The sequence below is a fragment of the Dipodomys ordii genome, unplaced genomic scaffold (genome assembly GCF_000151885.1).
Source record: "Dipodomys ordii isolate 6190 unplaced genomic scaffold, Dord_2.0 Scaffold83, whole genome shotgun sequence".
Lineage (NCBI taxonomy): Eukaryota > Metazoa > Chordata > Mammalia > Rodentia > Heteromyidae > Dipodomys > Dipodomys ordii.
The window spans coordinates 1,659,184-1,671,436 of NW_012267299.1; positions in this window are offsets into that span (position 1 = coordinate 1,659,184).

The following is a 12,253-nucleotide window of genomic DNA, read 5'->3' on the forward strand; positions in this document are numbered from 1 at the left end:
GGGTTAGGTGCTAGAAGACCCCAGGTGGTAACGTGCAGCTATTGCACATAAGCCTTCTAAAAAACATGTTCCTGGGGCCAGTGACACCTCCTGGATGCCATGTATGTCTGGGTTTGGGTCAGACACAAGCAGGCTAGTTTGGAAGACCAAATGTGGATGTCTTCCAGTAGGGGAAATGGTTCAAGCGATTACTGTTCTTTCTTCCTCTGGTTACTTAACCAAATCCACCTAGAACTTTGCTAGGTGCTACTGCCTAAAAATGGCCAGATGAGCTGGTTATTTTTGCCATAAGAAGCCACTACACAGGTAATTGGTCTCTGTTGCCTCTATTTTCTGGAAACTTCAGTGTCCACCAAAGGAACAGTAACCTTTGCTTCTCCTAAAAAAAAAAAAAAAGGCTTTGCTAAGCAGACAGGCAGGAGGAATGAAATCTCCCGTTATTGTGACCACCCCTATGTATGACTACTTTTTTTCTATATCTTTTCTACTTAATGTGGCCACTTTTTATTCCAGCCTGGAAAAATCTTGAAATGTACTCTGCAACCAGGAGATAAGCAACAGAAGGGTAAAGAATTCGTTGATACAGGTTATAGAAACAGGAAACCATTTTCCTGATGACAAGACTTGAGGGGCTGAACTTCATATTTTTTGGAAAGTCCATGGAGTGCTGATGATCTACAGCACTCTCCATTGGTTTGTCTGAACCCATGTATGAAAAGGTTTCTGGCTGTTTATCTCCCAGCTGAAAGTGATTTGCAAGTTAATGTATTTCTCACCCTGACAACTCAAACCTCATGGTTTCTGCAACACCTCTAAGCTGTCCTAAAGGTAGTTCTCATGCCCCCCCCTTCCCTCCCTCCCTCCCTTCAGAAAGAAAAGGTAAATCGCATATCTCTCCAGGAAGAAGCCTTTCACCTGGGCTGTGACTAAACTGAGCAACAATAGACATAGCAGATAACTTGAGTCACCAACCACTCAGGAAATACCCCTGGGAAACTGTCTTAGCCTCTACCTTGTGACACCAAACCAAGGTCTCATTTTTTTTAATGCTATTAAGCTGTGCCCAAGGCTTTGGCCTTGTTATCTCTCTTAACAATGTTATTTTGTTAGGCTGCAAAATAAGCAGCATGGGGTTAAATGTATTAGCTGTCTTCAAACCTAATCTATCTTCATTCCTTCCTAATTTACACTGTGGATGAATTAATGAGAATGATTTAATTAACACAACACAACTATGGTACCAGGGACAGGACAGCTCAAGGGATTAGACCAAATGGTGGGCCAAGCAGCTGCCAGGCTGCCTCCTGTGGGTTTCTGGAAGCCCCACCCAGATTGAGGCATGTTCCCCGGCTGGTGTTCCAAACGTGCCCTCTTTGTTCTTGGACGCACTTCTGAAATCTGTATGGGGAAGATCGCACAGCTCTGCTGACTCTGATACTCCATGCTCTGTGCAGTAAGGATGGCCCAGGGATCCAATGCCCACTCACAATTTGTGCTCCTGTGTTTTGTGTCATGTTCTGGCTGGAAAGTGAACAGCCAGCCAGGGATGACCTCTGCAGCCACACGTGTGTTGGGATGGACAGCTATGGGAAGAAAGGAAATGGAATGGGCAGAGGGGAGGCTAGCTAGGAGGTAGTCTATGTGGCATCTCTTGCTAGGTAAAACATTCTGCCACTTGAGCCATGCCACTAGCCCCCTTTATTTTTTATTTTGCTTCGGAGATAGGGTCCACCTTTGTCCAAGCTGGTTTTGCATGGGAGATCCTCCTGTCTCCATCTCTCTAGTAGCTGGAATTACAGGTGTTCACTACCATGCCCAGCCACAGGTACTCTTCTGAAGAAGGCCCGCTGCCTAAGAGTCTGAGGGACAAGGACAACTCCTGGGGGAATCAGTCCTGTCTTCCCAGAGATAGTCCTGAAGGACTCAGTACAGCACCTACCTCCACACTTGGCCAACCTCGGAAATGAGACTTCGGCTCCTATCAGTTGCATCTGTATTATGGTTTTTATGGGGAAGTTTTATGTCCTCTCAGTGCTCAGCCCACTGTCCATTTTAACCTTCTCCATTAAGGGTTATTAGAACTGAAAATTTCTTTCTTTGAGATTCCTTTAATTTAATGCAGCCTCCAGAGACATTTGGGGGAGTTGGAGGGGATGTGGATCCTGGGTCTTGAACTCAAGATCAGGGCACTATCCCTGAGCTTTTCCACTCAAGGCTGGTGCTCTACCACTTGAGCCACTTGAGCTCTTTTTTTGGTGGTTAATTGGAGAGAGACGTCTCACTACCCATTGCAACGAAGAGATGTACAAGTCATTATGCAGGAAAAAAGAACTTTACAACTTTGGGAGGGAGGAGTGTTGGGGGGGAGATGGGAAGGGATGGGAAGGGGAAACAAAGGAGGAGGCAACAATGCTTGGTAAGAAATGTACTTATTACCTTGCCCATGTAATTGTAACCCTTCTGTAAGGTATTTTCACTAAATAAATAGTCTCACTGACTTTCCTACCTGGGCTGGCTTTGAACCATAACCCTCGGATCTCAGCCTCCGGCTGAGTAGCTAGGATTCCAAGCATGAGCCCGGGTGACTGGCTCCAGGATACTTCAAAGGGGAGACCGTTTCATGTAGAAGGACACATCTTCTGCACTTCGTCCTTATGTTACTGAGTAAAGGTTAGTCACGAATAACTCAAATTGACTTACGTTGCTTTTGGTATCTCTACTCCAAGATCCTTCACAGTCTGGTACAGGTTCTAGGTTTTAGGCGGAAGATTTTAAAGTTTCACTTATTCTTCTTGCCTGATTGCAAAAGAAATGCATAATTAAAATTCGGAAATGGTAGAAAACCAAAACCCTACACAGAGGTAATAACACTGAGCATTTAATTCCAGTCTTTCTATGGCCCCATAGTATTTTATTTTTAGCAGTTAAATGGTTAAGAAGAGAAACTCTAGAACCAAGCTGGAATTTCTGCTTCCTATATTTGCTAGCTGTATATTTGGGAGTAAGTGCTGTAAATCCACGAAGCCTCAGTTCTCTATAATAACAGTCCCTGGCTAAAGGGTTGCTTTGCAGATTAAATAACTAGCAAATGTACAGCAGGAACAGGGCCTGGCTGGTAAGTGTTCTATAATGCTTGCTTCTGTAATGAATCCTTAGAAAGCTGCTTAAGGAGAATGGCATTCCTGCAGTCACTTAGCTATTTCCAACTAAGTCTCCTAAGTAAAAGTGACTTCCTTGTTGTACTTCCAATTTCCACATCTGCTCTGTAGCTCTGAGTGAAGAGAAGCTGTCTTGTCTGGATTGGGTTTAGCTTATCCTTTGGAGGTTTTTGTTGTTGTTGTTGGTTTGGTTGGTTTTGTTTTGTTTTGTATCCCTGAGGATTGAACTCTGGGCCTTGCTAAGCACATGTTCTTCGTCTGAGCTATACCCTCCACTCTTTGAAGCATTATTCCAGTCTCCATTCTACCTGCATATCCAGGACCTTCAACCTCAAAAATCCAATGGGACTGCCTTGACCTCTGTCTCTTATTGATGGCTTCTTGTTTGGTACTCTCCATTGCCTTAAAAAAAATTAACTGGCATGGATGGCTTACACTAGCTATTCAGGAGGCTGAGATCTGAGGATCAAGGTTCAAAACCAGCCAGGGCAGAAAAGTCTGTGAGACTCTTATCTACAATTAATTACCCAAAAAGGCCAAAAGTAGGTAAGGAACAGTACCCAGGTTCTGAGTTCAAGCCCTAGTACCAGAATGCCTACAGACACACACGAAATAAAGGAAAGCTACTGCAAGAGAAAGCTATTTTAAAAGCACACATTCTGAAAAGAAGCACCGAGCTGTATTTAGAAGAAGACAGATCTGTCAAAACAGAGCAAACATGGAACATAAACTCCACTCTTTGCTGCAGGGAAGATCTTAGAGGGTGTACAGAATAAGCACTCCCTCACACCTATGGGACTCACACCAGGTCTCTGTCTGGGTCTTATACAGCCTGGGGGAATCTTGAACCATTTTCCCTGCTGTTTTCCATAATCTTTTGATTGCCTTAGGGCTCCTGGATCTAAACTCTTAATTTGTTCTAAGTAATTACATTTAAGAATTGACCGTTGTTCCAAGCAATGAAAATGAAGGTTTTGTTTGGCCTGTATGCTCTGCTTCCAGGGCCAAATGCCAAGTCCCTGAGCAGGTCTGGGCATGAAGAAGGGACTAGAAGAAGGGACCTTTGTGGTCCAAGAGCTTGCACCTTTGAATGAATATGAAAAGGATTTTGTGGCATTCTGAGAGCACAGACTTGACTGAATGTACAAACTCAGCTTCTGACAGCTGTGAGATCTGGAAGTTAACATTAGTAAAATAAAGAGGGAATGAAAACGGAGAGAAGGATGTTGATAAAAAGTGTTATCTTGACTTCCTATAACTGTTTCTACTCATAGTGTTGGAAGTACAACAGAAGATGACTATAAACTCACATACGCAAGCATTCACAAAGTTCCCTTAGCCTCAAGGATAATTTCAGAGTATCCTACAGAATTCCCCCAAAAGGTGGAAGATGTACTAACTCCTCATTTAATGATATTTTAAAGAATTGGCATATCAAAAGGAAATAGCATCTTTAAAAAAAAAATTATGTATATTCTAATTGTTGTTGACTTCCTACACAAATGTTTGTGAAGTGTGATTTCATTCATTCATTCAATCAGTAGACCATTCGATACATATTCATAAGCCTCTCATCAATACTGGTGCTGAGAGTCCTCAGTTCTACTAGTTGTTGTGGGGGTAATTTCACCGTGTATACAATGTATTTGTGTTTAGAATATGTTTCCTTCCAACTCTGCAATGATGTAAAGAAGTCACAGGAAGGGAAATCTGAAAGGCATGAAGGGGAAAAGAACAGAGGCTCAATTTCTGCCATCCTTACGTGATTCAAAGATAGTCATGAGAATGCAGACTGTCTGGGCTGCAAAGTGGTCCCTCTTCAATGGCCATTTTTCACACAAGGATTATAAATAAACCTATCATTGCCACAGTAAACACTAGCCTGTTAAAATTGGTAAAGTGATGTACAGCAGGATAGGCCAAGAAAGGAAAAAGGCAAAGCTTCCAGGCAGAAGGCGGGGCCAGAGTCAGCTGCCTTCTCCCAGCTCCTCACAAAGGCTCTGTATTCAGGTTTGTCCTGGTGGAAGGAAACAGCTGGTGCTCCCCCAAAACTCCCTTTGTGGGAAGCCTGGGATGCTGAAAATGTGCAGGGAATACCAAGGCGCATTCTGATTTTTCAGACACTGGTTTCCCAGGTAGAGGCTTGGTAGATTTTATCTGGATGCCTTTTCTGTTGCGTTTGTCTGTTTTGAACTTTCCATGGCTTAATAAACTTTTCCATGGCGTAATAAAGCATAGACAAATAAACATTTGTCGCATCTCAGTGTTTTCTTGTGTCCTGTTACAAACAAAAGGTACCCATTGTCCCCTCCCTCGCCTTCACATCTAAGAAAATCGATGAATCCAAGAAAACCAAGAATGGGACACAAACAGCTCCTGAGCCTGCGGAACAGTATTTGGGCAAAGCAACAGTGCCCTCTTCTGGCCATAATGAAGAATTAATTCCAGAGGAGTCTGGCAGCCTTCAAAACCAACTTGCTGAAGGAGCTACAGACCCAGGTGGACCGTTTTGAACAGTTCCTCATCTCTGTTGTCACACAGGTTTTGATTCTAATAAACAATGGCAGATATCATCTGGGTTCCAGCCAGTCTACAAGAATGGCCAGGCTTATCTTGCTTATCTGCAAGCAGAAGGCTTAGCAGGATCGTTTATGACTCAGATTGAGAAATGCCCCAACCAGTCAAACCAGGGCAAGTCCCTTCTGCATTGGATACTACCCACATGTAGACCTTGGGACAACAGTCTATTTGCCTATGGAGATGATCTTGGTGATAATGACTAGAATCTCTAATGCTTTTGTACTCTCATCTTGTACCTGCATTGTAACGTTTGTCTTATTTAGCCCCCACAGGGACCCTAAAACAATAAGGTCTCACTGAGTGAATCCCAAACCTAAAATGGTTTTCATTCTATCAGAACCTAGTTTTTTATTATTATTTTTTTATTGTGAAAATACTGTACAGATTACAATTACATGGGCAAGATAATGAGTACATTTATTATCAAGCATTGTAGCCTCCTCCTTTGTTTCCCCTTCCCATCCCTTGCCATCCTCCCCCTGCCCCCCCACCCAATCCTACCCGCCCCCTCCTCCCCCCCCACCAAAGTTGTAAAGTTCATTTTCGACATAACGACTTGTACATCTCATTGTTGCAATAGGTTCACCTGTATTCAGAACCTAGTTTTAACCACTGAACTTTCCAAATAGCTGAGGTACGGTTTTCCTTCCCTCTGGAATGTCTGCTTCGCCCAGCTGGCACACATAGTGGATTTCTCAGAGGAGGATCAATGAATGGCTTGGTTGACTTTGCTCCATGATGACAGGTGTGATAAAGGTGTCACAAATGAGAAGCTGGAACCAATTGGCTAAAATTATGACTTAAAAAATACACTTTACCTTTCACCATAGTCAATTAAATATCTAACCGGATCATTCTTTCATCCCAGTACATGTATGCTCTAGAGATTGGAGCATTGATTCACAGGCACAGGAATGCCCTAATCAAGTTGCTCTTTCAAATTTAGTTCAAACATTTTTTTTTCAACTATGGAATGAAGCACTGTTTCCCCAGATAGGATCAAGCCCCACATCATGAGAGAATTGTCTTTTTCCCATGTCAGTGTCTGTAATTCAAGACCCAGAGAGCTCTGGGCCCCCCCCCCCCACCTACCTCCTTCGAAAAATCTGGAGAGAAAACACAATGGGAGACAAAGGAAGCTTTTAACTTCTTGGCTGAATCTAGCAATGGTGACATGTTTGAAAACTCAAGATCCACAAAGTGCTAAGGTTTGAATCTTGATATTGGACAATGGTTTGCAGATGTGAGCCATGGTGTCTGCTGGCGAGTAGACACAGGACCTCTGCAGCATGCTCCAGTGCTTTGTCCTTCTCAAAGAAGCTGCAGACTACAATTTCTAGAAGGCATCCACTAGGATCAGTCATAAGATGTCGAGAGCCCTGCAGGGAGTCTCTCTGCATGATAAGCTTGACTACCTCGCTGGAACATCTCTCTCAGGCTGTTTACAGAATCTGGTCTTTGCATCTTGCCCCAAACAAAGACCAGGTAGCTGCTATTGACCACCTTTTCACATTGCCCTAAGCAAGCATCCTGCAGCTGCTACGCCCAATGAAAAAGCTTCCTTATTCTAAGCATATAAATACCCCTGTGTGAAAAATAAAATTTGGCAGCTTGATCAGAATCCTTGTCTTGCTGTCCTTCTTCGTGTCTCTTGTCCCTTCATTCCTTCTTGCTTAGGTTCACTGCCCTCGTTGAAGTCCTGCGGGTCAGGACAATAAGACATGTTTCCTGGACTAAATTTAGAAGAGTCCAGGGGACAACTGCCTTTCTTCTCATATTCCTGTACTATTAGATTGTGCCTCAATTCATCTTAAGAATGTTTTTGAAAATCAGCTGTGTGCTGCAGTGTGCACCTGTAATTTCAGCACTCTAGAAGGCCAAGGCAGGAGGATTTTCAGTTCAAGACTGGCTTGAGATACATAATGAGACGTGCAACAATCACAATTTTTAAAAGTCAACTACCAAAATCTATGTCTCTACTATGATAGTCAACACTGAAACGGCCTCATTTCTTACAGTGACCTAATAAGGTGAACAATTTGGAATAATTTTCAAAAAGTGAAACATGTTTCTCACTGACTAACGACTTCATAGGGGCTTTCCATTTTTAAATGGCTTTTATGCCTTGTGGTCCTCAACTGTTTCAGGAAAGGGAGAATTCTTGGGCTATCATTCTTGGACTCTTGTTTTCCTGATGAGAAACTGAGTTCTGAGGTTAAAAACTACCTTGTCTACCATCTCAAATTTGCCAAGTAGCTTTGTGGCAGCCTAAACACAAGTTTGGTTGTTTTTTTTTTTTGGAGGGTTGGGGGACCTTGCTAGACTCTCCCTGTCTTCCTACCATTGTATCCAGTTCCTACACAAGTAGTAATGTATTAAATATTTACCAAATGGGTAAACAGGTATTTTTATTGGTTTGCTGGCACTGGGAGTTGAACTCAGGGCTTAGGCACTGTCCCTGAGCTTTGTGCTCAAGGCTAGCATTTTACTGCTTGAGAAATAGCTCCACCTCTGGTTTTGTTGGTGCCTAATTAGAGATCAGAATCTTATAGACTTTGCTGCCCAGGCTGGCTTTGAACTGTGATCCTCAGATCTCAGCCTACTGTGTAGCTAGAATTGTAGACATGAGCCACCTGTGCCTGGAAACAACGAATAGTTCTTTCCATGTTCTTGCAAAGAAATATGTAACTATGCTCATTGCCTTCTACTTGCTAACGCAAAGGAGATTTTAACAGAACACTTTAAATAGGTTTTTGGCTTGGAAGCAACCCAAATGATTTGTCTTTATGATATCTGGAAAATCTCATTTCCAGAATGTTTTTGTTTCATCCAAGTTTTATGTCTCAAGAAATAGAATGCATTCAGAGAAGTCACTCAAAACAAAATTCCCCCCAAATCTCCAAATAAGAACTAGCACTGACAGACGATGAATGAACCTGTGCTAGGCCACGCCTCCTTTGAAGCATTGCCCTTCCCAGAGCTGAACCATCATCTCTGTGCTTCCTCCATGAGATAAGAACTATCGAATCACCCAGAAGCAAGTCATCCAAAGAGAACTTATTTCTGTTGCATGGTAACTAATTGGTGTGCATTCCTTGGCACTGGAAATGATAAGACTTAGGTCATGGAAAACTAAAGCTTATCTCCCAGGTGGGAAAGGTCTGCAACAAGTAGCAGGTTATTCGTTCCTACAAGCCTTGGCAAATGATCTTGGCCTATGTAGGTAAGTCTAGTCACCAGATCCATTTACGATGGTCCTTATGCTAGGTAGATAGATTAGGATAGATTGCAAAAGTCTCACTAAATGTGTGTGGTGTGGTGTGGTATGTGTGGGGGGGGTGGGGGAGTTAGAAGAATCAGGTGCTCTGCCTGAGCTCACACAGCTGTCAGTAGCAATTTGAGACTCCATTGAAGTTACCTGCTGCATAAATATTCTCAAGTGAGATGGAGGATTAAAAAAAAATTCTTCCAAGGAAAAGAAAGCATTAGAGTTGGCTAGTAGAGGCCATTCAATCTCTGGTTCGTTGATCACATTTAAAGACACAAGCCAGAAATGAAACCCAAATTCAGCAGGGTCACCATGGGGTTGATCTCAGCAGAAACACAAACCTAACTGCACAAAAGCCCCACAGGGTAATCGAACCACGCCTTGGAGATGTAGCACAGAAGACTACAGGGGAGCATTCTAAAATCATTCCCCACAGACTCAGTCACCCCTGCAACCGTCCTCCTTGCTGCTGCCCATTCACTGGTCAACCCCAGCCCTAGAGTCTCCCATGGTCACTTAACAGCTTTTCTTTTCTTCTTTCTTCTTTCCTTTGTCTTTTTTTTTTTTTGGTACTGGTCCTGGGGCTTTCATTGGGCCTGGGCTCTGTCCTTGAACTTCTTTTGCTTAAGGATAGTACTCTACCATTTGAACCACAGCTCCACTTTCAGCTTTTTGGTGGTTAATTGGAGATAAGATCCTTAAGGACTTTCCTGCCCAGGCTGGCTTTGAACCATGGCCCTCTGCTCTCACTCTCCTGAGTAGCTAGGATGACAGGCGCGAGCCACTGTTCCCTGACTCTCCCCAGACCTCCCAAGAGTAATCAGCTTAGTCTCTCAGCTGCCCCTTGGCCTCATCCACAGCATCCCTGTCCCCACAAACTCTAGATCTCCCAGGCTAGGGGTGAAGAGGGAGGTGTATGAACTTCCATTGTCTTCAGTAGCCTCTAAGTCCTTCCCATGATTCACAGGGCCCAACAGACGGGGCTTCATCCTCACACCAGCCACACCAACTGCCTTCATTGCTCTCCAAATGCCAAGCACGCTGTGTCTGGACCCTTGTACTTTTTATTCTTCTACCTGTGATGCCTTTCCATCATTCCCTACATGGCCAATCAAATCTCTATGCCACCTCCTGATTAGTGAGCCAGTTCAGATCACTCTCCATACCTTCACCTTTCTCTGGAGCACTTATCGCTGCCCACCAGGTGTGTCTATTCTTTGTTATTTTATTTTTCCTACTAGGAAGCCAGCTGTGCAAAAGAGGAACTTGGTCTACTGGCCCTCTGTTGAGTTCTCAGCACTGAGAATATTATACTACATCATATTAATATTTATAGTTATATGATATTCATGGCACATAATAAGTGTTCAAGAAGTATTTGCTAAAGAAAAGAATGGAAAACAGAGACGGCTCATACCTAGCTACTCAGGAGGCTAAGATCTGGAGGACTGAAGTTCTAGACCAGTCTGTCAAAAAAATATATATATCTTTGAGACTCTAGCTTCAATTAACCAACAAAATGCCTGACTAAAGGTGTGGCTCATGTGGTACAGTAGCAACTTTAAGGAAGTGGCAGTATGAGGCCCTGAATTCAAGTCTCAGTACTGGCACAAGAAACCATTTTGGAAGGTTAATAAATGCTTAGCTTAGCTTCAGTAAGAATTTGTTTTCCCAGACTTGGAAAAAATTATATTAAGTGAAGTAAGCCAGACCCAAAGAAACATGGTCTCCCTTATTTGCAATAACTAGTATACATCTAGGATAATCTTACCAGACAAGCAGAAAAGATCAAAAGCTATGCATATGTGATCATATAAGATGATGCTAAGTGAAATGAACCCCAAGATAGGGACACAAGAGGTTTTATCTTTGTAGCTGTTGTTTTTAATGTACTATGTGAATGTTTTTGTTTCTTTTGTATGTTCTTCCCCTACAATATAACCCTGTTTTCACTGTACTTGATTCCAGTGCCCTGCATCTTGTATATACATTTTTCTAATTTGGAGAGGAGAAGGGAAATAACAAAATGCTAAAACAAGGATGCAGATTGACCCATTGTAACAATGAGACGTACAAGACACTATGTTGAAAATGAACTTTACAGTTTGGAGGGGGGAGGTGAGGGAGAAATTAGGGAGGTGGGGAGGAAAGGGATGGTAGGGGAAAGCAATGGGGGGTGTAACAATGCTCGATTGGAAATGTACTAACTGTAACCCTTTGTGCAGTATCTTTACAATAAAATATATACATAAAAGAATTTGTTTTCCCTTTGAGCTTGACAGTAGTTGTTTGTAGGATCCCATTTTCGAATCTCCTGTGTTCTGTGCACTCCTGTGTGCTGCTCCTTTTAGTCTCTCAGCCTCCCAGCTTGTGAGGTGCACTTTTTCCAGCCTATCTCCCCCTTATCTGCATAGGAATCTCAGGCTGTCTTGTCCAGTTTTGAACTCAAGCTACTCCATCTCCTTAAGTCCCCTAAGCCTTTGTTCTGGACAGGAGTCCAGGGTCTTTGATCTAGCTGATGGCAGGTCACTGGCTTCCAGAAATGTTTATACAACCCAGAGTTCTGGCATGTTGAGGTGCTGAGGTACACAGTGCCCTTGCGTTGGCAGCACTTGGTAGGTGAACTGTGAAGCTGCAGTGCTAGAAGCTTCAGTACACACAACCCTACACCCTTGCACTTCTTGCAAGAAAGAAAATGGGCTTCAGAGCACCTGCATTTGAATGTGGGCCCCTGTTACCCCAAGACTGCCTCCACAATGTCCCTGAGGCCTGTCGGTAAGCCCTCCCAAGTTGCTGTTGTCCATGTCCATCAATAGGGCAAATAAAACATTACTTGTGGAATCAAACATTTAGCCTTACTCAGAAAGAAAGCTGAGCTTTGCCTTTAGCTTCTGTCTTCATGAAGTGGCTCACGCCAGTAATCTTAATTACTCACAAGTCTGAGAGCTGGGGATCTTGGTTCAAGCCAGAGGGGGCAGGAAAGTCTATAAGACTCTTACCTCCAATGAATCACCAAAAAAAAAAAAAACCAGAAGTGGAGCTGTGGCTCAAGTGGTAGAGTGCTAGCTGTGAATATAGTGGCAGTTCTAAGCCCCAAGTTAAGGCTCTAGGACTGTTGAGAGAGAGAGAGAGAGGAAGGAAGGAAGGAAGGAAGGCAGGCAGACAAGCAGGCAGGCAGGCAGGCAGGCAGGAAGGAATGAAGGAAGGAAGGAAGGAAGGAAGGAAGGAAGGAAGGAAGGAAGGAAGG